At 42.8% G+C, this 24156-nt stretch overlaps 1 protein-coding gene and 1 long non-coding RNA gene across 3 annotated transcripts in view; one reads left to right on the forward strand and one right to left on the reverse strand.

The window, feature by feature from the left end:
* Positions 1–7030, reverse strand: part of LOC133760769 (uncharacterized) — an 85178-nt gene extending 78148 nt beyond the window's left edge. The window contains exon 1 of the long non-coding RNA XR_009866001.1: positions 6856–7030. This is a non-coding gene — a long non-coding RNA (uncharacterized LOC133760769). The remainder of the gene's footprint in view (positions 1–6855) is intronic.
* A 1368-nt stretch (positions 7031–8398) lies between these two features.
* Positions 8399–24156, forward strand: part of FGGY (FGGY carbohydrate kinase domain containing) — a 511589-nt gene continuing 495831 nt past the window's right edge. Inside the window, exon 1 of one of the 2 annotated variants that reach the window (XM_062193368.1) lies at positions 8399–8481. The gene's annotated coding sequence lies outside the window, so the exon portion shown is untranslated. Of the gene's footprint in view, positions 8482–8535; positions 8657–24156 lie in introns of those variants that run through there. The other variant, XM_062193367.1, reaches the window with a different exon arrangement.

Raw genomic sequence — 24156 nt, forward strand, 5'->3', positions numbered from 1 at the left:
TAAATCATTGCATGGTTTTACATACTATGTTGCAGTATTAAAAATTATAAATTTGGGGCCAGTGTTGTGGTGTAGGGGTAAAGCCACTGCTGTGACACTGGAATCCCATATGGGCCCCTGTTCATCCACCCTCTGCTTCACTTCTGATCTAGTTTCCCGCTAGTGGCTTGGAAAAAGCAGCAGAAGATGGCCCAAATACATGGCTCCTATATCTCACGTAAGAGACCCAGACGGAACTCCTGGCTCCTAGCTTTAGCTTGGCCCAACAGCGACCACTGAAGCCACTTGAGAAGTGAACCAGTAGATGGAAGACCTCTATCTCTTTCTCTCTCTCTGTCTCTCCTTCTCTCTGTCATTCTTTCAAATAAATAAATAATTTTTTTTAAAAAATCCTAAATTTTTTATCAAAAAATTGAATAAAGGTTCAGATCATGGAGAAACTTGCCTCTATCAGACCTGAGTGCACCATGCTTCTACCATTGTATTTCTTCATATTATCATCACATATTTGATTAATGAATAAAGAATGAATCCTTGAAAGGATCAAATTTATTCTATCTCTTTTATTAGTGGAACACTGTCAAATAGATTTTTTAAAGTGAATCAGTGGATGCATGACCTCTCTCCATCCATAAATTTAAAAATTTCAATGCTACTTGGGATGCCCACATCCCACATCAGAGTGCCTGGTTTAGTCTCAGGTCTGCTCCTGGTTCCAGCTTCCTACTAATGCACCTCTTTAGAGGCAGCAGTTGATTGGGTTCCTGTAACTGGGTTCTTGGCATCTATGTGGAAGACACAGATCATGTTCTTGGCTCCTGGCTTAGGTCTTTCACAACTCTGCTGTTTCTGCATTTGGAGAATGAACCAATAGATACAAGATCTCTTTTTTCTCTCTGTTTCTCTGCCTTTCAAATAAAATAAATAAAAATATTTTAAAAAGTGTATGTGTTTACATCTATCTATCTATTTCTCTCTCTCTATGGTGTATGTGGCTGTGTGCTTAGGTACCAGTGTGTGTTTTTATGTGTGGTACATAAGTGAGTATGGGAGTATATGATATGAATGTATGTATATATGTGTATAAGTGCTTGTCTATATGTACATATACTTATGTAGTTTCTATTTCTATATGTGACTAAGTTTGTGTCTATGTCTATATCTCTGCATGTTATACAGTCATTTGTGTGTGTAGTATATATATAAACATGAATTTGTGTGTTTGCATATTTGTACAAAATGTGTGTGTGCTTGTGCATGTATGTTTTTGGCTATTTATATGGCTGTACTCATATATATGTGTGTGTATATGTGTGTGTGTGTATATGTGTGTGTGTGTGTTTGTCTGTGCTTGGGGCAGCTACTCTATCCTATTCTGTACTCTGTACCAATTGGGAAAAGTTGCTATCCCTGGGAGGAGAGGCACAGAGCTTATGCATCAGAGTTGGAATGGACTTCAGACCCTGCTGGCCCTCTCATCTGGTATCTTGGAAAACAGAACAGCTTGGTGATAGAAGGGGACATCTAGAAAACCTGGAAGTCCATTCATCCTCTGTGGGACCTTCCCATAAAACCCAGTGTGAAAACTACCAAAATTGGGACTCTGTTGTCTCCAGATGGTATGATTCAGTGGTCTTTCACCTAAAGTGCACAGGCTGCACAGGCTCCAGGGGCCTCCTTCTTTGACTCAGTCTCTTAGGCCTTGAGTGTGCATTCCCAGCAGGCCTTCTCCCATCTCTGTTTTCACAAGCTGAAGCCAGAGTCCTGCCTTGTCACTGTCTCATGGCCTCGGACTCGCTTCTGCCACCTGTTGCCTGGTTGCGCAAAACGTGCGTTCGGGTTTAGGGTTGCATATTATTGACGTGGCTCATCAGATAGTTTGCACTTTTATTAAAGTGACTCATGGCCAAGAGCTGTGGGCTTGTGATTTGGTTGTGGTAGGGGAGAAATAGATGAATGGTGTGGAACTAGTATAGAGGGTTCCAAATGAGATTTTGGAAGTGGGAGTAGGTAAGCAGTTCAAACCTAGAAGAGAAAACTGGTGCTGCAGGTTGAAACCAGTGGGATTATTGGGACTTAGATTCATTCATTCATATCCAGTATGAGCTGCCCACATCAGCTTCTCAGAAGAAACTCTCTTTTCAGCAGTCTGACTTGCAGTGTCTCATGATAGATGATCTTTGACACATTGCTCAACCTTTAGGAGCCTCAGATTTGTCAGTTGTGAGGGTTGCTGGGAGGACTAACAGGTTCTGCAGCGAGGGTCTAGAGCACGGGGCTTAGTAAAGGCTACTGCATGCTTGCCTTCCCTTTGGCCTCCCTCTCTCCTAACACCAGTCTTGGAGTGCCCATAGCACTTATCCTTACTTTTAGTATAGTGTCCCACTCTGGCTGAGCACTGAGCAAGTTATCAGTACTCAGAGGACAGTTGTTGAATGAAGAAAGTCAGGCAGATGGTAGAGAGCAAGTAAAAAGTGGCAGGCAGGAAATAAAGTAAGAATATTTTCCCATCTTGAGCAACAAGATAATGGAACCCGACAGATAACAAGGATGGGTAAACTAATGATATACCTATCAAATATGGCTCTAGGTGATGAGCAGGGTTGGAAGCTTGGCTGGCCCTTCTATCAGTGGTTTCCCCTGATCATCTGTTGGATCTCTAGTGGGCTATTTTCAGTTATGGGCCTCCTGATGTGACAGTGTGGAGTTGGGAAAGAGAATGTATGAGCAATGGCACCTGTTCCTACCAGAAGGTCAAGTTTAAGAGAGGCTTAAAGGAATCTAAATTGAGAAAGAAAGAAATAAAGAAAGGAAGACAGGAGAAAACAAGTTTGATTTGTAATGAGGAGCTCAGTAGGCAGGACAGGGCTGTCACCACCATCATTATATATCATATATTAACTACCTGCTATTACAGAGCACTGTGTGCTGGTTGCTAAGTTGTAAAGTAGAAGGCAAGGTTTTTGCCCCCAAGAGGTTTCAGGCTTAGGAAATGAAATTGGGTGGAAGACAAAGAAATATTGAACATTCACTTTTTATTCATCACGGGAACCATTCTTGAAAGATGCTATGTCAATCTTATGATTTGTTTATTGCTTATAGTCTTTGTCTATATTCCCTTGTGGTCTCTCTACTTTTTACTTGTTGAACATTATGCTTAGTGGTAAATTAAGTCTGTGATTAAAAAGCAAATTGAAAGTATGTTATTCCAGAAATTAAAGAAAAAAAAAGAAAGGAAGAAGAGAAGTTTCAGGGAGAAATGGAGTGAAACAAGTATGGTTATCTTTTTAGAATTGTTTCTATGAAATCTGTCCTCTGTATATATTTTTTAAAATGATTTATTTATTTATTTGAAAGGCAGAGTTACAAAGAGAGAGGGTAAGAGAGACAGAAATCTTCCATGGTCCAGTTCACTCCCTAAATGGCCGCAACAGCCAAGGCAGGCTGAAGCCAGGAGCCAGGAGCTTCCTCCGGGTCTCCCACATGGGTGGGAGGGGCTCAAGCACTTAGGCCATCTGCTGCTGCTTTCCCAGGCATATTAGGAGGGAGCTGGATCAGAAGTGGAGCAGCCAGGACATGAGCCAGTACCAATATGGGATGCTGGTGTCACAAGTGGCAGTTTAACCCATTGTGCCATAATGCTGGCCCCTGTTTTTTTATATTGATAAAATTTTTTGAAAAATTTAAAAATATTATGTCAAGAAACAAATATTACTCTCCAAGGAGAAACCAAGGCTCATGGAGGTTAAGTCATTTTCTCCACCTCATTAAACAAGTAGAAGATCTTGGAGGATAACTTAAGTCTGCATGGGCTGCCTGAGGACTATGAGTAAGGGTGTCAGGGCAAGCATGTAAAAAAGAACTAACCAACAAGGTATTCCAGGCTCTGTGCCATGTGAGTAATAGTTGATGATTGTTACAGGGATCTAAAAGGAAAGAGACTTACTGAAGACTCACATAGAAGGGCAAATGTCACAGAGGAATTGGGTCCTGCATAAGATGCTGGTGGCAGAGGGTGCACCCAGCGAAGAAATAAAGGGCGAGGCATTCCAGGTGGAAGGAAACATGGCATGTGCAAAGTGGGAAGCAGGCGAATTCCTCCCTCCTGGATTTTTATCAAGCAGCATGGAGTGGTGGAAAGAGCTCAGCTCTCTCCAAACTTACCAGCAGTGACGCCTTAGACCACAATCTAATTTTCCTAACTCTGTTTCTGTATATGTAAGTGGATGTGATAATGGGCACTTCACAGGGTTTTTAAGGCCCAGGATGATGTAAAGTACTGCATTCCTTAAAATCACCCAAGTTAGGCTTCAATATCATGTTCCCTCTGTCATAGCATTTTATTTTCCTTCTTACTTACATATGAATCGATTATATAGCTTCATGTTTAGTTCTTTAATGTCTGTTCCTGCCAGTATCACAAGGATAGGGACAATGTCTGTTCATCTCAGCATTGCCCTTCTAGAGCCTAGAAGAGTAGATGCTCCATGAATCTTGGTTGAACGAATGAATACATGGGTGGGAGTTTGGTGCAGCAGCTTAAGTTATCACTTGGGTTGCCTACATCTCATATTGGAGTGCCTGGTTTGAGTCCTGGCTTCTCTTGCTTCTGGCCCAGCTTCTTGCTAATTTACATCCTGGGAGGCAGCAGGTAAGGCTCAAGTACTTAGGACCCTACCACCCATATGAGAGTGCTGGATGGAGTTCCTGGATGTTGGCTTAGATCTGGCTGAACCATGCTATTTCAGGAATTTGGTGAGTGAACCAGCAAATGAAGACATCTCTCACCTTCTACCTCTCTCTGCCTTTCAAATAAAATGAAAATAAATAACAATTTAAAAATAAACGATTGAATACATAAATGTATTAATGAATAAATGCATAGTAATATCCACTCCTATGTCATGACTCTAAGACTCTAGGAAAATCTCTCAGGTTGTGAATACAGGAAATCCTGTCTAAGATTGCAGTTAGAGACTCATAGCGCCTCCACGGGTCACCAGGGAGAACAACAGGTCTCCTTCTCCACTCCCTCCCAGAGCAGGACCCATGGAACCATATCTGAGCAGGAAGGAAATTGCACAGACATCCAGTTCAGCTGGTTCCAGGGTTTCACAACCCAGCTCTCTCTATCTTGCTTAAATCTGACATGCTGCTTCACTGGTGTGACTTGTGGTGTGCTTAGTGGACAATGACACTGCACAATTCCCATGCTGCCTCCCAATAACCCTGAGTGGATATCTAGACTTAGCAATAATGGAGTTCATGCAGTGCAATAACCCTTCATGTAGAGCTGGAGAGAAGCAAAAAGGATAGATACATGTACTAATATTTACTAGGCATTTGATGCAGTCTATGACAGATAAGGACAGGGAACAGAGGAGGATACGAGACCCAGCCTGATGTGAAGCTATGTACATATGACTGGATAGCATGTATAGCTTTGAACATATGATTACTTAGTTCCCATATAGCCCTGGAATTGGGGAAATTTGGGTAACACTTTTATTTTTACTTGTTTCTATGAATAGAGAAATTGAGGTAACTGGGGGTGGTCCAGGTCATAGATCTCATTTGTGCTGCTCTTAGAGAATGCCTGAAATTGAGTAACTTAATTGATTTTTCATAAAACTAGGGAAGTCCAGTTTTAGGGTCCTGGCATTTGATGAGGGCCTTCCTGCTATGTTATTCTGTAGCAGAAAGTGAGACGATAAGAGAAAGGGTGAGAGAGAGAGAGAGAGAATCCTCCCTTTCATAAGGAACCCATTCCTGACCTGAACCCATTTCTGAGATAATAGCATTAATTTATTGAAAGGAGAACCCCTGTGATCTAATCAGCTTTCTTTAGGCCCCCCACTTCCCAACACTGCTGTGTGGGTATTTGGGGTATACACTCAACACTCAAGCCATATGAACTCATAGCCCACATTGTGTGACTATCTGGGGATCTTCTGAATCACAGTGTCACTGCCTTTATGTTAACCAACAAGATGAGTGTGCCTGCAATGTCCAGTCCCCTTGCCGTCTGTAATAAGTTTCCAATGCACTTTTGAAGGAATATCATGGAACAAATCAGGGGCTGGAAAACTAAGGCCCATGGGCCACATGGATCTGTTACTTACTTTTGTGAATAAAGTTTTATTCTAACAGTCACACTCACTTGATTCCTATTATCCATGGTGGCTTTTATACTTCAGAGTGTCAATACACACAAAAGACTTCACAGTCTCTTTATTTACTATCTGGTCCTTTATAGAAAATGCCTCTCACCTCCTGGAAAAAATGAATGGAATGGAGGCTGGTACTGTGACGCCATCATACCATATGGGCACTGGTTTGAGTCTGGGCTGCTCCACTTTGGATCCAGCTTCCTGCTAATGCACCTGGGAAAGCAGTGGATGATGGAAAGTTCTTGGACACCTGTACCCATGTGGGAGACCCAGAGGAAGGTCCTGGCTCCTGGCTTTGGACTGGCCCAATGGGCCACTGTGGTCATTTGGGGACTGAACCATGAATGGAAGATTCTCTCTCTCTCTCTCTTTCTCTATAAACTCTGCCTTTCAAATAAACAAATCTTAAAAGAAAAAAATGAATGGAATGGAAGTAAATGGAAAAACATATTCATTCATTTATACTAGGCAACACATAATAACTGAAAAAGAGAAATAGAATTAGACTCAGACAAACCCAGTTTAGACTCATCTTGGCAAGTTGGCTGAATGACCTTGAACAAGTTATTTATGCTCACTGGGCCTGTGTCTGCTTTATAAGGTTGCCCTAAGAGTTCCATGAGGTCAGATATATATGATGAGGTTTGGCTCTATGTAACAGAAAACCAAAATACATGTGTCTTACCTAAGGAAACGGTTTCCTTTATTCATGTGGAGGTCTGGAAAAGAGCAGGTGGATCGTGGTCTTGTGCCCTTTGGCGGTAGGAACCCAGGGTCTTTCACCTTGTTGCTTTGCTTTGTGTGGCATTCATTCCTGGGGTCCTTTCAAGATCCAAGATGGCTGTTGGAGCTCCAGTCACTATGCTCTTATTGCTATGGACAGTATGACAATAAGAGGAAACAAATAAAAAATAAAATTCAAAAAATCCTAGAAACAGAGCCATCCTTGGAGGCCAGGCAGCAAATCCACACTAGTTCAAGTCAAGCCATGGAAAGACTCCCTGCTATGACTTGTGAGGCAAGCAACACCTACTATTGGTTTCATTCCTGGGGTACACAGAGGAAGACCTGGAAGCTATGGCTCATGGGCACTCAGCATCTTACACTAGAAAGCATTTTCACATCTATTCCCTCATTTGCTCTTCACAGGAAATGTAAGATAGACAGGTCTACTGATGATCCTGTTGTATACTTGATTCACACAACTGTTAAGTAGCAGATCTCAAGTTCACTTCTAGGTCTACAGATATTTGTGGGAAATGAAAGGTGGACAATCCTGATGCAGACACAAAGGAAAGGATCCCAAGCCAGGATCTCTCCCAGCCACGGAGCACAAAGACTGGGTTTCCAGTATCCACACCTGTAGGACCAAGAGAAGAGGACCTGTTTCCTTTTTGGCCCATAATCCAATGAAGTCACTGCTACTGAGACTTACCTCTCATAACTGGTGTGTCCTGACAGATCAGTTCCTTTTTCTGGACCTCAGTTTCCTTGGAACACAAAAGCCTTGGGCCTCCACGGTAGACAAGCTATCTTTAAATCAGGAGTCCCCTCAGCCCCGGAACCTGCCTTTTTATAAGGGAACCAGCCCATGTTGGAGCTCACCTTGGAACTGTCCTCTCGCTGCCTGCCTTGCCTTGCTTGCTAGCTCTGTCCCAGAACGCTCTAAGCACATCCCTGGCTCTCTGCAAAGACAAAACAGGGATACATAGCCTGAAGTCTACTGCAAAGTTAAGGTGTGTGAGGGTGAGGATGAGGCGAACTCCGTGTCCGAGACCCACCACAGTAAACCGCTGGTGGTAAACTGCTCAAGAAATGGGACGCTATACAGGCTCAGGAGCACAACGGAGGCATTCAGTACGTATCATTAGTGTTCCCATTGGCCCATATCGGTGGCAGTGCAGCGTAAACAGGGGCTGAGCAGAGTGGGACACACACCCCTACCGGGGCTGCCGAGGGTTTCCTGGCTGAGCTCTGGAGACGGGCACCCAAGGCGGGGCAGACCTAGGCTCTCCAGCTGCCAGGCCAGGTCCCAGCGCAGGACAAGGAGCCCAGCTGCAGCCCCGCTGCCGCCGGCGCCACCCACTGGGCCGCAGGAGCCGGACGCAGCGGGGCGGGCGACGCTGGCCAATGCCGGGCCCGGTTCGAAGGACCAATCGGGGTGCGCTTTACAGGGGCCGCGGCCGGCGGGGGCGGGGCCGCGCGCGGGACGGGGCGGGGCGGGACCGGGCCCGCCCTGTCCCGGTGCGGTACGGCTCAGCGCGGAAATGTGCCGGCCCCTCTAGCTAAAATGTAATTTCAGATTGGACAAGTAAGTGACCCTCCTCCCAGTCCCACGTGGGCACCAGGGGCGTTTGCAGGCGCGCAGGCTGTCGGCGCGACCAGGAAGAAGGGTCAGCAGCCCCGGGGCGCACCGACCGGGGCCTTCAGTCCTTTAAGCCTCACACCAGCCAGGACATTGTTGAGTCCCCTCTATCTTCTCCTGGGTGAGGCTTCCGTCTGGCCACCCCAAGGGTAGGGCGGTCCGGCCTTCATTGCATACCCTGGCTGCCCTTGAGCCCAGGGTCCTTCCCCTCTGGCCACTATCGCTTGGCTATGTCCAGGTCTTCTCTTAGCCTCCCTGCCCCCTTTCCTCCCTGTTTGACGTTTCTCCAAGCATTTTTGGAGCCTATTAATACTGAGTATGGCTACCTAAGGCATTTTAAGGCCAGGGTTGCTTGTAGCTTTCCGGCTGTTGGCGGTTTGTGATAATACTTGAGCTGCGGTTCAGTTGAAATGGGCTAATGCTGTTTGCTCACAGTTCTCCTGGGTAGAAGCCTGGCGGAGGGGAGTCTTGCCATTAAAACAGTTTTTGTTTGTTTACTCTTGTTTTATTTGAAAGGCAGAGAATCAGAATTAGAGAGGGAAACACTTATACAGCCTGATCTTCCATCTGCTCCTTCACTCCGCAAATGTCCAAAACTGTCAGTGCTGGGCCGGGTGGAAAGCCAGGAGTCCAGAACTCAGTATGGGTCTCCCATCTAAGTGGTGGGGACCCAGCTTCTTGAGCACTTACCTGCTGTCGCCCAGGGTGCACATTACCAGGAAGCTGGAATCAGGAGTGGATCTTGGTCTCGAACCCAGACACTGGCAGGGGAGGCAGATATCCCAAGGGGTATCTAAGCCAAATGCGCACCCCATCTTGCCATTTTTATTTATTTCACTTCTAATTAAAGATGGGAAAAGATGCACAATGTTGAATTTCCCTGCTTTTTGGCTCTTGTCCACGAAAGCACTTCTTATGTCTTAACACTGATTTTGTCCCTAAATTAAAGGGTCAATCATGGCCAACAAACGGAAGACCAGTCCTCCCTGGGTCAAGTTTGAAAATGTGAGATCTGGAGGGGTGAAGTGATGATGCCTTTGCACTGCAAATCAGTAAGAAAGAAGAGAACATTCTCTTAGTCTGTGGCGGTTCCTTGAGTGGTAGCTTTGCTTTGTCTTTGCTTGATTTCCCCCTCTTTCCTAGGATCCACCACGTGTATGTTTTGATTGTTCCTTTCTAAGTTGCTGGCCGGGTCTCCCTCCAGATGACTGCTGATGGTCTCCTGGGAGTCTGGCCTGGCTCTTGACAATGTGGCTGTTGGAGAAGCTGGCCCAGGAGAGCAGCCTGCTGGGAGGTCCATAGGACTGTTACTGAGGATGGCTGGTTGGGCTCCACCTGCAGGATGAAAAGGGTGTGGAGACTGATTTTGAGAGTGGGGAGAGATGGAGAGTCCTCCTGGCTGGGTTTGGAAGTCAAAATGTGTATTGGGAGGGGGGAATCACCCAGAGGGTGGAGTGGAGAGCTGTGTCTTTCTGGATGAAATCAGGAAGTTTATAGGGAGGTGGCCCGTGTTAATTTGTGCTGTAGGCCTTGTCTTTTCCTGGAATTTGGTTCCCATTTCTAACTTTCATTTAGTTGAAATCAGTTTTTAACACAATTTGAGTTACGAAGACTTGCCCTTAAACTCCCAGAGTGAGGTCCCCTCCAGGGCATTAAAAAAAGAAAATGTTTACTCTACCAGAATATACTGCAGGGGTCACTTAACCTCTCACCTGCCCACCTTTCTGCAAAGGAGAAGCATGAAATCCACTCAGGTGATGTAAGAGGAAGTCATTCAGATCAGTTCTTCATTCATTTTTTCACTCATCTCAGGGCACACACTCTGTCGCTCTGGCAAGCTTTGGAGAAGTAAAGATAAAGCACACTTGGCCTATGATTTCAAGCTTTCATCCACTTTGCTCCCATTCAGTTTGAAGAGGGACATTACCTGGTAGTGAAATGAGTGCTATGGAAAGATATGCATAAGATTCTCAGGAGTTTATGGGAGGGCAAGTGGCCCAGTAGGGGGTTGGAGACAGATTCTGAGCTCTTAGGAGGCCTGGGTATGAGTGGACTGGAGAAAGGCAAAAGGGACCATGTAAATTGGGAACAGCATGTGCAAAACTACGCAGGCATGAAGCATGATTGATTAGTGGGCTTGGGCAAGAAAGGGTGAGGTGGGGGGTCTGGGGAGAAGGGGTCAGCTGAACCACTTAAGGGAATTTGAAATACGTCTCCAGGGCAATTAGTGACACTCTCAGATTTATGGTTTATAAGTTTATTCTGGCTGCAGGATGGATAAGAGAGTTGGAGTGATGAAGATTGGAGAGAGGTTATTGTAACACAGGTGAGAGATGGGGTAGGGTAATAGATATGGAAATGGAGAGACAAAATGAAAATAGAATGGTTAAGAATTAATTATTGATTGCATGTAGGAGCTGAAGAAATAATGTAGCAGAAAGGTGGCTTTGGGAACCAGAAGTTCTCAATATTTTGTAGCAGCTTTATTGAGAAATAGTCAGCAAACATTAAGCTGTGCCTATTAAAGTGTTTAGTAAGTTTTCCCATGTGTATGTGTCTTTGAAACAATCATCATAGTCAAGATTAAGTTCATATCTAATGTCTCCAAATACTTCCTGTGCCCGTTGTAATCCCTCTCCCCATATCTTCTTAGGTAAAGTGTTTATTAAAATCTGTTGTCCATTAAAAAGTAAGCTACTTTTTTCCTATTGCATGTTGAGAGGTCTTTTTATACTTTCATTTTAAGTTCTTTACCATATATGTGATATGAAAATATTTCTTCCATGTTGATGCTTGTCTTTTTATTAACTGTTTTTTGGAAGCAGTTCTTAAGTTTGGTGAAGTATAGTTTGTCAATTTGTAATTTTGGTAAAGTAAATTTTATAAATTTGTTTTATGGGCATGCTTTTAGAGGTGTATCTAAAATATCTTTGTCTAACTTGAAGTCTCAATTTTTTTTCCTATTTTTGAAGAATTTTTTTCAAATTTATATTAAGTCCATGATGTGTTCTAAGTTCATTTTTTGTTTATGTATGGCATGGAATATAGAGTGAAGTTCCTTTTTTTTTTTTTTTTTTAACATGTGGGTGTCCAGGTTTTCCAGCACCATTTACTGAAAAAAGGCCTATTTTTTCCATTGAATTGCAAAATTTGTCATGTATGTGTGGGCTTCTTTCTGCATGCTTTATTTTGTTCAGTATTCTCTTTATTTTTAAAATATTGTTTTATTTATTTGAAAGAGTTATAGAGAAAGGCAAAGACAGAGAGAGAGGGAGAAAGCAATCTTCCATTTGCTGGTTCACTCCTCAAATGGCTGCATTGGCCAGAACTGAGCTGATCTGAAGCCAGGAGTCAGGAGTTTCTTCAGAGTCTCTCTTGGGTACATGGGCCCAAGGACTTGGGCCATCTTCTATTGCTTTCCCAGGCCATAGCAGAGAGCTGGATCAGAAAAGGAGCAGCCCATATAATGCTGGCACTACTGGTGGAGGCTTAGCCCACTACACCACAGCATTGGCCCTGAGTCTTATTCGTTAATCCATTCAGCCATGCTATGTCTTTACATATGAGAATTTAGTACATTTGCATTTAAAGTAATTATTGATACGTGAGAAGTTACTAGTTCCATTTTACTGTTTTCTGACAGCTTTATAGTTTTCTTGTTCCTTTTTCCCCTCTTGCTATTTGTGTATATGTGTTTGATTGGTTTTTTGTGTTTCTATTATAGGTTTTTACTATTATGGGGCTTATATAAATCATCTTAGGGACAGACATTTGTTGCAGCATTAAGACATTGCTTGGGGTGCGCACATCCCATGTTGAAATGTCTGGTTGAGTCCTGGCTGTTCCACTCCTGATCCAGTTTCCTGCTAATGTGCACTCCAGGAGGCAGCAGGTGATGGCTCAAGTACTTGGGTCCCTGCCACTCATACAGCGGACCCAAACTGAGTTCTGGATTTCTGGCTTCACCTATTCCAGTCCCAGCTGTTGCAGGCATTTGGGAAGTGAACCAGCGAATGGAAGATTTGTCTGTCTTTCTGCTTTCAAATAGAAAATGAAAATAAATATTTAAAAATCTTTTATAACAATCTGTTTTAAGCTGATAACAACTTAACCTCAGTCACATACAAAAACTGTACTTATATTCCTTCCTCTAAATTTTAAGTTTTTGACATCACAATTTACTTCATAAGTAAATGGTATTTATAGTTATGTCAAGAGGCTTGGCCATTTAATAGCATTTATGTTACAGCTAAAAATGATATATAATGTGAATATTAGAGTATTCTGAGTTTGACTATATTCATATACTTAATTTTTACCATTGAGCTTTATATTTTTACATGTTTCCATGTTGCTAATTAACATGGCCTTTTCCAGCTTGAAGAACGACTTTTAGATTTTCTTGTTAAGCAGGTCTAGTGGTGATGCGCACTCTTAGTTTTTGTCTGTGTGGAAAAAAATCCTCATCCCTGCTTCATTTCTGTGTGCTAGATGTTCTTGATGCACCTTCCCAGCCCTGACCTTTCCAGTATTTGAATACATCATCTCCCTCTCTCTGGCTGAAAAGTTTCCGCTGAGAAATACACTCATGTCTTAAAGGAGTTTCCTTTGTATGTGATGAGTCTCTCTTCTCTTGCTGTTTCAAAATGTTCCCTAGGACAGTTGTGTTTTTGGAAGTCTGCTTTGAGTTGGATATGTTTGAGGACTTCGAGGACCATGGAGCTCATGAACTTGGATGTCCAGATCGCTCTTAAAATCTGAGTGGTTTTCAGCCATTTCTTCTTTAAATCGTCACCTCTGCCTCTTCTCCTCAGACTCCCATAATTCATCTTTGTTTCTCTTGGCAGTATCCCCATAAACTGTTTTCTTTTTCTTTTCTTTCTTTTTTTTTTTTTCTATTTGACAGGTAGAGTTACAGAGAGAGAGAGAGAGAGAAAGAGAGAAAGGCCTTCCTTCCATTGGTTCACCCACCAAATGGCCACTACGGCCGGAACTGCACCGGTCTGAAGCCGGGAGCCAGGAGCTTATTTCCCATCTCACATGCGGGTGCAGGGGCCCAAGGACTTGGGCCATCTTCTACTGCTTTCCCAGGCCATAGCAGAGAGCTGAATTGGAAGAGGAGCAGCTGGGACTAGAACCGGCGCCCATACGGGATGCTGGCGCCGCAGGCAGAGGATTAACCAAGTGAGCCATGGCGCTGGCCCCGTTTCCTTTTTCTCTTCTGACCAGATTATTTCAAACAACCTGTCTTCAAATTCAGATTCTTTCTTCAGCTTGATCCAGTCTGCTATTGACATTCTGTATTTCATTTTTCATTTCATTTGTTGGATCATTCAGCTACAAAATCTTTTAATAAGCTGTATATTAAATGTCTATCTCTTTGTGGTACTGTTTGCTCTGTTCTTATATTACATTTCTGATTTATTGTGTGTCTCTTTTCTCCTATATATTACTGATCTCCTTTAAAATCATTTTAACTCTGTGTCAAGTAAGTCTTAGATTTCCATTTCTTTGAGATCAGATACAAGAAAACTATTGTGTTCCTTTGGTGGTGTCATATGCCCGTGTGTGTGTGTGTGTGTGTGTTCGTGTTCCCTGAAGCCTTGCATTGCCATATTCTCATTGTAATAATCAGTCACCTACTTTCAGGTTTTCATACTGTGTTTGGGAAACAAACACTTCCACTTCCAAGGCATTCTGAGGCTCTTTCTGATTTTTTTTTTTTAAGAGATGTGCATGCTCTACCCCTTTTTGTTTCTTCTTGGTGGTGAATTCCTAAGACTGTATACCTTCTCTTAACTCTGCGAAACTAGTCTGAGTGCTGAGTCTTCTGTTTGTTTCCTTGAGGGCTGAAGTGCTTATTTGTGTACTTTTTCCCAGCCCCAAAGATTTGAGCTGGCACACATGTGAGACTTCCGTAAATACTCAAACCATCTGTGGAAGCTGAGACGTGCAGAGTGCTATGAGCATCTGTGGGGCTACTGGATGGGTCCATGGATGAGACATCCCCAGTGGCTTATGGGGAGGCCACCTGATGGAGTCTACAAAGTGCTTGGTAGGATATGAGGCCCTTGTTGAGTTGTTAGCTCTGATTACTGCCTCTCTTCCTTTATCTCAGCTGGGCCCTCAGTTGGATGTGTGAGGTGGGAAGGAGATGAGCCCTTTGAAGAGTGTCCTGCACAGCTGGAGAAGCCTGCTGCTCGCTTACTGTGCACCACTTTCCCCTCTGGGAAGAATTGTGGCCTGATGGGTTCTTGCTTAGCACTGATCAATGCGGCATTAGGGGAGGGATGACACAAGTAAAGTGAAATTCTTTCTTGCCCTCTTCAGTGCTTCAGATGTTTTCCTCACATGATGTGCTGGAACTTCTCCACTGGACTCTGAGATGGTATTCTCATCTGTGCATGTGCTATCTTGTTGATGTCACCATTGTTTCTTATTGGGTGAGGTTTTACAGTTTATGTATATCAAGGTATTCATACTTATTGCCTAGTTTATTTGTGTGACATTGCCCATGATCTTTATTCTCTTAACATTTTAGTGTCTCTGATACTATTACAATTTCATCCCACACTATTGACAATTTGCATCTTTTTCCCTTTATTTTCCTGAGCATTCTGTCCAGAAATTTGATTGATCTTCTCAAAGAACCATCTTTAAGACTCTTTTACTTTCTTTTTCTTTCCTTTTTTAAAAAAGATTTATTTATTTATTTGAAAGGCAGAGTTAGAGAGAGGAAGAGGCAAAAAGAGAAAGAGAGGGAGAGAGATCTTCCATCTAGTGGTTCCCTCCTCAGATGGCTACAACTGTTGAGGCTAGTCCAAACCAAAGCCAGGAGTCTGGAACTCCATCTTGTCTCCCACATGGGTGTCAGGGGGCCAAGCACTTGGGCCCATCTTCTGCTGGTTTTCCAGCTACTTATCAGGGAGCTGGATTGGAAGTGGAGGAGCAAGAACAGGAAAGGGGGCCTGGACGTAATGCTGGCATTGCAGGCGGTGACAATTCTGGCCCCAAGACTCACTTATTTTCCCTATAATTTCTGTCTTTATTTGTTTCTGTCTTAAAATTTACTATTTCCATCCTTCTTATCATTATGGGTTCCTTTTCCTTTTAGTTCTTTTTAAAAAAAGATTTTATTTATTTATTTGAGATGTAGAGTTACAGACAGAGAGAGGGACAGGCAGGTGGAAAGGTCTTTCATCCACTGATTCACTCCCCAAATAGTCACAATGGCCAGAGCTGGGCGAATCCAAAGCCAGGATCCAGGAGCTTCTTCTAGGGCTTCCACATGGGTACAGGGGCTCAAGCACTTGGGACACCCTCTACTGCTTTCCTAAGCCATAGCAGAGAGCTAGAGATTGGAAGAGGAGCAGGTACCCATATGGGATGTCAGTGCCACAGGCAGAAGCTTAGCCTACTATACCACAGTGCTGGGCCCTTCTTTTTATTTCTTAAGGAAGAAGTTGATTTGAGACTTTTCTTCTTTTGTAATTTAGTCATTGGATGCTGTGCTTTTCTTTAGCTATGGCTCACTTGCATCCCATAACTCTTGCTATGTTTTCATTTTTGATCATTTAAAATACTTTAAAAAAATTTCCTTTTTGATTTATGGATTATTCAGAAGTGTTATTCAGTTTCCAGATATTCAAGGATTTCCACATATCCTTCTATTAGTGATTTATAATTTAATTCCGTTGTGGCCACAGAACATCCTTTGTATGACTTGAAACCTTTTAAGTTCTTGAGAGTGGTTTTATGGCTCATAATGTAGTCTGTCTTGGTAGATGTTTCTTGTGTACTTGAAAAGTGGATTCGGCTCTGGTTGAGTAGCGTGCTTTTTAGTTGTCAAGTAGATCATGTTGATTGACTACTATTGCTCATTGTATTTTTGCTAATTTTCTGCATGCTTTCTATCTCTATCAATTCTTGACAGCATGGTTTTGAAATCTCCTGTGATGATTGTGAATTTATGCCTTTCTCCTTGCAGTTCCATCAGATTTTACCTTATATATTCTCATGCTTTGTTATTAGGTGCATAAATCATAGGACTGTTTGGTTCTCTGGATGATTCATTCCCTTTATTATTTCGTAATTTCTGGTAATATTGTTTGATCTGAAATCTACTTAGTTATTATTCCTGGTAATACTTTTGCTCTAAAGCCTACTTAGTGTATATTGATATGTCTACCATGGTTTCCTTTTCATTACTGCTACATTGCTTATCTTTTTTCTCCTTTTACTTTTGACCTATTTGTGTCTTGATATTTAAAGTGGGTTTCTTTTAGGGAGTTTCTGTTTTGACTGGTCTGCAAACTAAGGCCTGACAATCACTGTCTTTTTTTTTTTATAATATTTATTTATTTGAGAAGTAGAGTTACAGAGAAGGGTAGAGACAGACAGAAAGGTCTTCTATCCTGTGGTTCACTCCCCAAATGGCTGCAATGGCCAGAGCTGTGTCCATCCAAAGTCAGGAGCCAGGAGCTTGGATCCCTGTTGTGAGGTGTGAAGAGGGCAGAAACATAATCTGATGGTGGAGTTCACAGGTGGGGACTGCAGAGGTGATTTGGGTTAGGTAAGGCCATCAGGCTGGAGCCCCTTGAGTGAATATTGGAAACTGTATAACAAAAGAGGGACCAGAGGATACTTGCACATGTGCTCCCTGTCCCATGCATGTGCCCCCTGTGTCACCTTGGGATTCTGAGAGGAGATGGTCATCTTCAAGTATGGCCCCCTACCTTGGACCAGAGCCATGAGCCAAAATTCACTGTGGTATTGGGTAATTGGCAAAAAAAACAAAAAACAAAAAACAAAAAACAAAAACAAAACAAAACAAAAAAACAAATGTTTGTACATCTCCTTTACTGGTTTACTAGGTGTTCCTTTTTGGGACATTATTGTAGTGGTTGCTTCCGGTTTATAGTATACATCTTTAACTCACCAGAGTCTCCCTTCAAGTTCTGTTGTACCACATCACATATAAGAAATGAACAGCAACATTATGTCTTGTTCTTCCCTCCCAGACTTTGTGTTACTGTTGCTATATATTTTACTTATACATATGTTTAAATCCCACAACATATGGTTATTAATTTAGCTTGAAGCAGTCAATTATCATTGTAAGACAAATTAATTTTTAGACAGTCTTTATATTTAACCAATAGTTACTCTTGTGTTTTGTCTTCTATGTTGTAGTTCCAAATTTCCACGTACTATTATTCCCCTTCTGCTTTTTTTGAAAATTTATTTGACAGGTAGAGTTATAGACAGTGAGAGAGAGAGAGAGAGAGAGAGAAGGTCTTCCTTCTGTTGGTTCACTCCCCAATTGGCCGCTACGGCCGGCGCTGCGCTGATCCAAAGCCAGGAGCCAGGTGCTTCCTCCTGGTCTCCCGTGTGGGTGCAGGGGCCCAAGCACTTGGGCCATCCTCCACTGCCCTCCTGGGCCACAGCAGAGAGCTGGACTGGAAGAGGAGCAACCGGGACTAGAACTGGTGCCCATATGGGATGCCGGTGCCGCGGGCAGAGGATTAACCAAGTGAGCCACGGCGCTGACCCCTCCCCTTCTGCTTCTTGTAGTGTAGTGCTGGTGGTGAAGTTTTTGTCTTTGTATGAAAAGCATTGATTCTTCTTTGTAAAAAAAATATTTTATCTATTCATTTGAGAAGCAGAGAAAAAGAGGGAGACAGAAGTCTCATTTGCTGGCTCCTTCCTCAAATGTCCAGAGTGGGCAGGAGTAGGTCAGGCTAAAGTTGAAAGCCAGAAATGGAATCAGGTCTCCCATATGGGTGGCAGGAACCCAGTTACTTGAGCCATCACATTGCCTTCCAGGGTTTGCATTAGCAGGTAACTAGAGTCAGGAGCCAGAGGGAGGTCTCAAACCCAGATACTCTGAAATGGATTGTGCATGTTTTTACTTTTTTAACTTAAAAAACAGATTTGTTTATTTATTTTGAAGTTCAGAGCTACAAAGAGAGAGGGAGAGACAGAGAGATCTTGCACTTGCTGGTTCAGTCCCCAGATGACCACAGGGGAGCCAGAAGCTTCATCTGGGTCTCCCATGTGGGTTCAGGGTCCCAAACACTTGGACCATCTTCCACTGCTTTTCTCAGGACCTTAGCAGGGAGCTGCACCAGAAGCAGAGCAGCTGGGACATGAACCGGTGCCATATGGGATGTGTCTTTATGGCTTTTACTCAACACAACACAGCACAGGTCCCAGTAGCAGGCTAATTTTTAAGTTGATCATTTTTTATAGCCCCTAAAAATGTTAGAAATATCTGAACAGGTCTGGAAGAAACAAGATTCTCTCACTGAAACTTCAGAACCCGTGCCGAAGGATGAAGAAAGGCAGAGGGCCCTGTTAGCAGAACACGCCACACAGCCAGGGTAGGGTGTATGGGGAGACAGATGTCAGTTAGCCCCTGTACCCCACTCACATCTGCATGGTGACTAGCAGTATGGCCACTGCAGAATATGAGTGTTTTAACCACTAAGAAAAATTATCTACCCTGTGAAAATTTACTTCACCTCTGTTTTGTTTTGTTTTGTTTTGCTGGATATGGAATTCTAGGGGCCTACGTTATGGCGTAGTGGGTAAAACAACCACCCACAATGCTGGCATCCCATATAGAATTGTGTCCTGGCTGCTCCACTTTCTATCCAGCTCCCTGATAATGGCCTGAGAGAGCAGCAGAAGCCATGGGCCTGTGCTACACACGTGGGAGACCTGGATGAAGATCCTGACATCTCCCTTCAGCCTGGCACAGTGTTGGTCATTGTGACCATCTGTGGAGTGGAGCAACAGATGGAAGATCTCCCTTTCCCCGCTCCCTCTCCTCTCCCTCTCCCCCTCTCTCTCTTCCTCCCTCTTCCCCTCCCCCTCCCCTCTCTCCCTCACCCTCTCCTCTTCCTCCTCCCTCTTATCTCTCCCTCTCCCTCTGTAACTCTTTCAAAATAAATAAATAAATAAATAAATCTTAGAAAAAAAAGAATTTTATATACAAGTGTCTTTGTGCTTGAAGACTTTGCTTTCCTGTCTCCTGGCTTGCACTATGTGTTATGAAAAATTTGTTGTCACTCTGTCTTTGAAAAATAATTATTTATTTTCATTTTATTTAAAATGCAAAGGGGGAAGGGAGCCATAGCTGCGCCAGACTGAAACCAGGAGCCTAGAACTAAATCCAGGTTTCCTGTAGGGTGCCAGGGACCCAAGTTCTTAAGCCATCACATGCTTCCTCTCAGGGTGTGCATTAGCAGGAACCTGGATCAGAAGTGTAGTAGCCAGGAGTTGAACCCAGGCAATCTGATATATCAGGTGAGTGTCCTAAGAGTGATTTAACTGTGCCATGTACTGATCCATGTTTCACACCTTTTTTTTTTTTTGAATAATTTCTCTCCCCCACCTCACCCTGCCCCAACATGCCTGACTACTTTTAAGATTTTCTCCTTACTATGTTTTCTTTTTTACTATGGTTTTGAACAATGTCATTATGATGTTTCTTAGTTTTCTTCATATTTTTTGTGCTTTCAGGTTCATTGAGATTCTTAATTATGTGGGTTTTAATTTGAAAAATATTGGATGATTGTGTCTTCTAGTATTTCTTTTGAGTCTATCTTTGTTCTTTCCTCAGGGACTCCCATTCATATATACTACGCCACGAGAAGTTGTTCAGTAGCTCACTGATGCTCTTTCGTTTTTTAAAGATCTTTTTCCTCTGTTACTTTTTGAATAGTTATATGACTGTGTCTTGAAGGTAACTAACATGTATCGTCTGACATAATCAGCTTTTCATCTCAGATGTTCTTCATTTCTAGAATTTCAAAGATTTTTTGTATTTTTCATGTCTAAACATGTTTAATCTTTCCTCTAGACTTTTGTACAAATGAAACACAGTTATAATAACTGTTTTAAATATGTGTGTCCACCATCAGTTTTGTCACTTCTAGTCAGTGTCCTCTGATTTTTCTCATTTTGGATAGTTTTTGTCTTTCTTTTCATGTCTCGTAACTTTTGCTTGAGTGCCAGACACTGTGTATTTTACCTTGTTGGGTCCTGGATATTTTTATATTTCTATAAACAAATTTGTGCTTTGTTCTGGGGCGTATGTAAGTTACTCCGAAACAATTTTATCCTTTTAACTCTTGCTTTAAACCTTGTTCAGGACCACAAGAGCATTAGTCTAGTATGAATTGTTGTCACTATTGGAGTAAATACCTTTGTGTACTCCACTCACTGCCCTGTGGTTAGGAAGCTTTCTGCTGTGGCTGATTGAATAGGACTGCTACTGTCTCTGTGTAAGCCTCACTGTTTATTCCGTTGTGACGTTTTTATCACTTACATGCATTGCAGTGATTGGTACTCTTTTGGATATCTGAGAAATACCCTTTGTGTTTCTCTTTGTGTGCAGTTCTCTTCTCTCTTTTACTTGGCTACAAGATCCTAGTTTTTTTTTTTTTTTTTTTTTTGTTCTCTACAAACTCTAATCTCTGTCTTCTCCACTCAGGGGGACCATTGTGCTTGACCTGTATTCCCTCATCTTGTGCCATTGTGCCATGGTCAGTAGACATTTCATAGGCATTAAGCTTGAACAATTGTAGGACTTCCTCTCTCTCACTCTCTCTCTCTGGTTCTTGTACCTTTGCTTGATATCCAATGTCTTGAAATCCTTTGTGTTGTATATTTTATATTTTCCCATTTGAAGCAGAGGGATGAATGTGATTCCTGTTACTCCACCTTGGCTGGAAGTAGAAGCCTTCAACATGAGATTTTGACTAAAATATAAAGAGGGGATTACTGAGGATGAAGGGAGAGGATTTTGAGGTCTCCAGTAACAATACGAAACTTAGTACTTGAAGCTTGTAAGGGCATGGTGAAGGAAACACTGAAATTAGTGTAATTTTCAGTAAAGGAATTGAAGAATGACACGAGCAGCCTGGATGCCTGGCCAAAGAGCAGTCGTGTTGTTGTATCCCTAGGCCTACAGCAGCAAGGGGAGGAATGGTTGTCAGAACCAATAGGAGAAACCACGTGGAGAAGGCTGCCTTGAATTGTTACTTTAGGAATACAGGTGCAGATAGTCTCCTTCCCCAGGGAAGGAGCCCCACTGTTACTCTCCTTCCGTTAAAGTGTCTGCATTGGCTTTCCATTGCTGAAATCTCCAACTGGAAGAAGAATCTAGGAGATCTAGCTGTAGTCCCCAGGACCCAGAGCAGGCAGAGAAGGTGAAGAATGGATATGTGGTAGAGGAGTGCAACATCCTGAATCACCTGTATGAGGAACCAGTGATGACTGCTGGATTCTTGGCTAGAGTGTTACTGTGCGTAGTGGTGCTCCTCACCAAGCTACATTGGGGAAAGCAGATAGTACATTTGTGGAGAAGTGGGTGTGATGTGTTAGGGAAAAGATTTCTTTCCCAGATGAGACATCCTTTTCCCTGGAGGTCCCTAAAATCCCCTTTGAAGCATCTTAAATTATTTGAGAAACCACTACTAAAGCCATTAGTGAAGCAGAGTTCATTCAGCAGAAACAGTTAGAGCTTGACCAGGCTGATGCCAGGAGCCTAGAACAGCATCCAGGGCTCCCACATTTGATGGCAGGGACCCAAGTGCTGGACCTATCACCTGCTGCCTTCCATGGTGCACATTAGCAGGGAGCTGGATCAGAAGCAGAGCAGAGACTTAAATCAAGTACTCTTATATGGAATGTGAACATCCCAAAGGGGAGACTTAGCTACTGCACCAAATACCCATCCCTACTGCTAGAATCTTAAAAAAATTACCACTTGTTTCAGTGAATGAAACATAGAACTGAAATCTTTTGCTGTTGTTGGCTAGCTCTGTGACCTTGGCCAGCTGGCTTCTTTGCTTTTTGGTTTTCTATCTCTAAGTTGTGGACCTCTACAAAATCAGGCAGGATTGATAAGGTCATACACTTAGCTGTGGATACAGAATAAATATTCAGACGACATTTATTGATCTTAGGGGAGGGTTGCCTCAGGACACCTGTAAGTTTAAGAGGCATTTGGGTCCTTCTGAAGCACATATTGAACAGATAGTGTGAATTTCTACTGACCTTGGAAGGGTAAGATATTGGAAGACTGTCACCTTGCAGCTCACTGCAGAGATAGTTGTAAAGATACCCTGGCAGCCTTCCTCTTTTCCCTTCAAAGAACAAGTTATTTGCAATGTTAGTTCTAGAGTTGAGTTGCATGGGCCATTGAGATGCCCCAGCGTATGTTGCACCCAAAGGACCTCCAGGAGGGTAGAGGGAAAGAAAACACCTAAAAGATTCAGTTGCAGGGCTCATGAGTCATCTTGAAACACGTGAAGGGACAGCTCACCCAAAAGGGCAAAGAGCATGTTTGGGTGACCCGATGGGAAAAAACAGCAGAAGCCATGCGAAGCACAGTTCATCCCAGTACAAGGAAGATCTCTCTTATTGTGAGGACTAAGGCTGCAGAGAGAGGGCCATTAAATGCCCTCCAAGCCCCAGTGCATTTCTTTTCCCTATGTATTAAGGCACCAAGCAATTCTGTTATTTTTTCTGGAATCCTGCAGGTGAGGTCTTTGTTGATTTTCAAATGTTAGTCTGTCAGGACCACCTAGAGGGTTTTTTGAACAGGACTGCTGGTTGGTAGGGCTGGCCTGAGCCTGAGAATTTACATTTCTAACCAGTGATGATACTGATGCTGCTCCTCTGGAAACCATACTCTAAGAACCAGTGGTGCTCTGTCTGTTTTGCAAAATGGGCCAAAACAGGATCATACTGTCCCATGGGTCTTGCCTATGTAGCTAATAATGTATAGTTAGCATCTTTCTTTAGTTCCTTCTCATTTTCTGTTTTTTTAAAAAATTGTTTATTTGAGACACAAAGAAAACTCTCATATGTTGTTTCATTTCCCAAATGACCGCAAAAGCCAAGGCTGGGCTGGGCTAATACTAGGAGTCAGGATCTCAATCCAGGTCTCCCATGTGGATCACTTGAGTCTTCATTACCACTTTCACCACTGCCCTCCCCTTCCCTCCAGGGTGTGTATTAGCGGGAAACTGGAATTGGGAGAGGAGCCAAGACTTCAACACAGACTCAGATATGGGATGTGGGACATCTTAGCTAACATCTTAATTGCTAGACCAATCTCTGGCACCTCATTGTTTTTAAAAGCCACTGAAGTATCAATTTCAACAAGCCATCTATTAATCCATATTTAATTTATTCCTGGGGTTATGTTGTTGTGATCTTGTGTTTATAGAAGAATGTTGTTTTAGACACTTTTTGCATATTTTTTGGTAAACCATTGTATGAATTCTTAGACTATTGTGTGAAAGAGTAGATTTAAAAAGTGGACAGATATGGCTATTATTCTAAAAATGGTTGAACTAATTATTCTTCCATGAAAAATATATGAAACTGCCCGTTCATCCACACTGTTGCCAAATGTGGGTGATATCAAAATTTTCAACTTTTGCCAAGTTGTTGAAGTTGTATCTCAGGATTGCTTTGATTTAGCTTGCCTGCATTATTTGTGAGGATCAAGATCCATAGTTATTCCTTATTGAACTCCCAAATTGGTATTCTTTGTTTTAGAGGAAGAGGGAACAGTAGGAACAAAGGCATTAGACCTTCTTT

The sequence above is a fragment of the Lepus europaeus genome, chromosome 5 (genome assembly GCF_033115175.1).
Source record: "Lepus europaeus isolate LE1 chromosome 5, mLepTim1.pri, whole genome shotgun sequence".
Taxonomy (NCBI): Eukaryota; Metazoa; Chordata; class Mammalia; order Lagomorpha; family Leporidae; genus Lepus; species Lepus europaeus.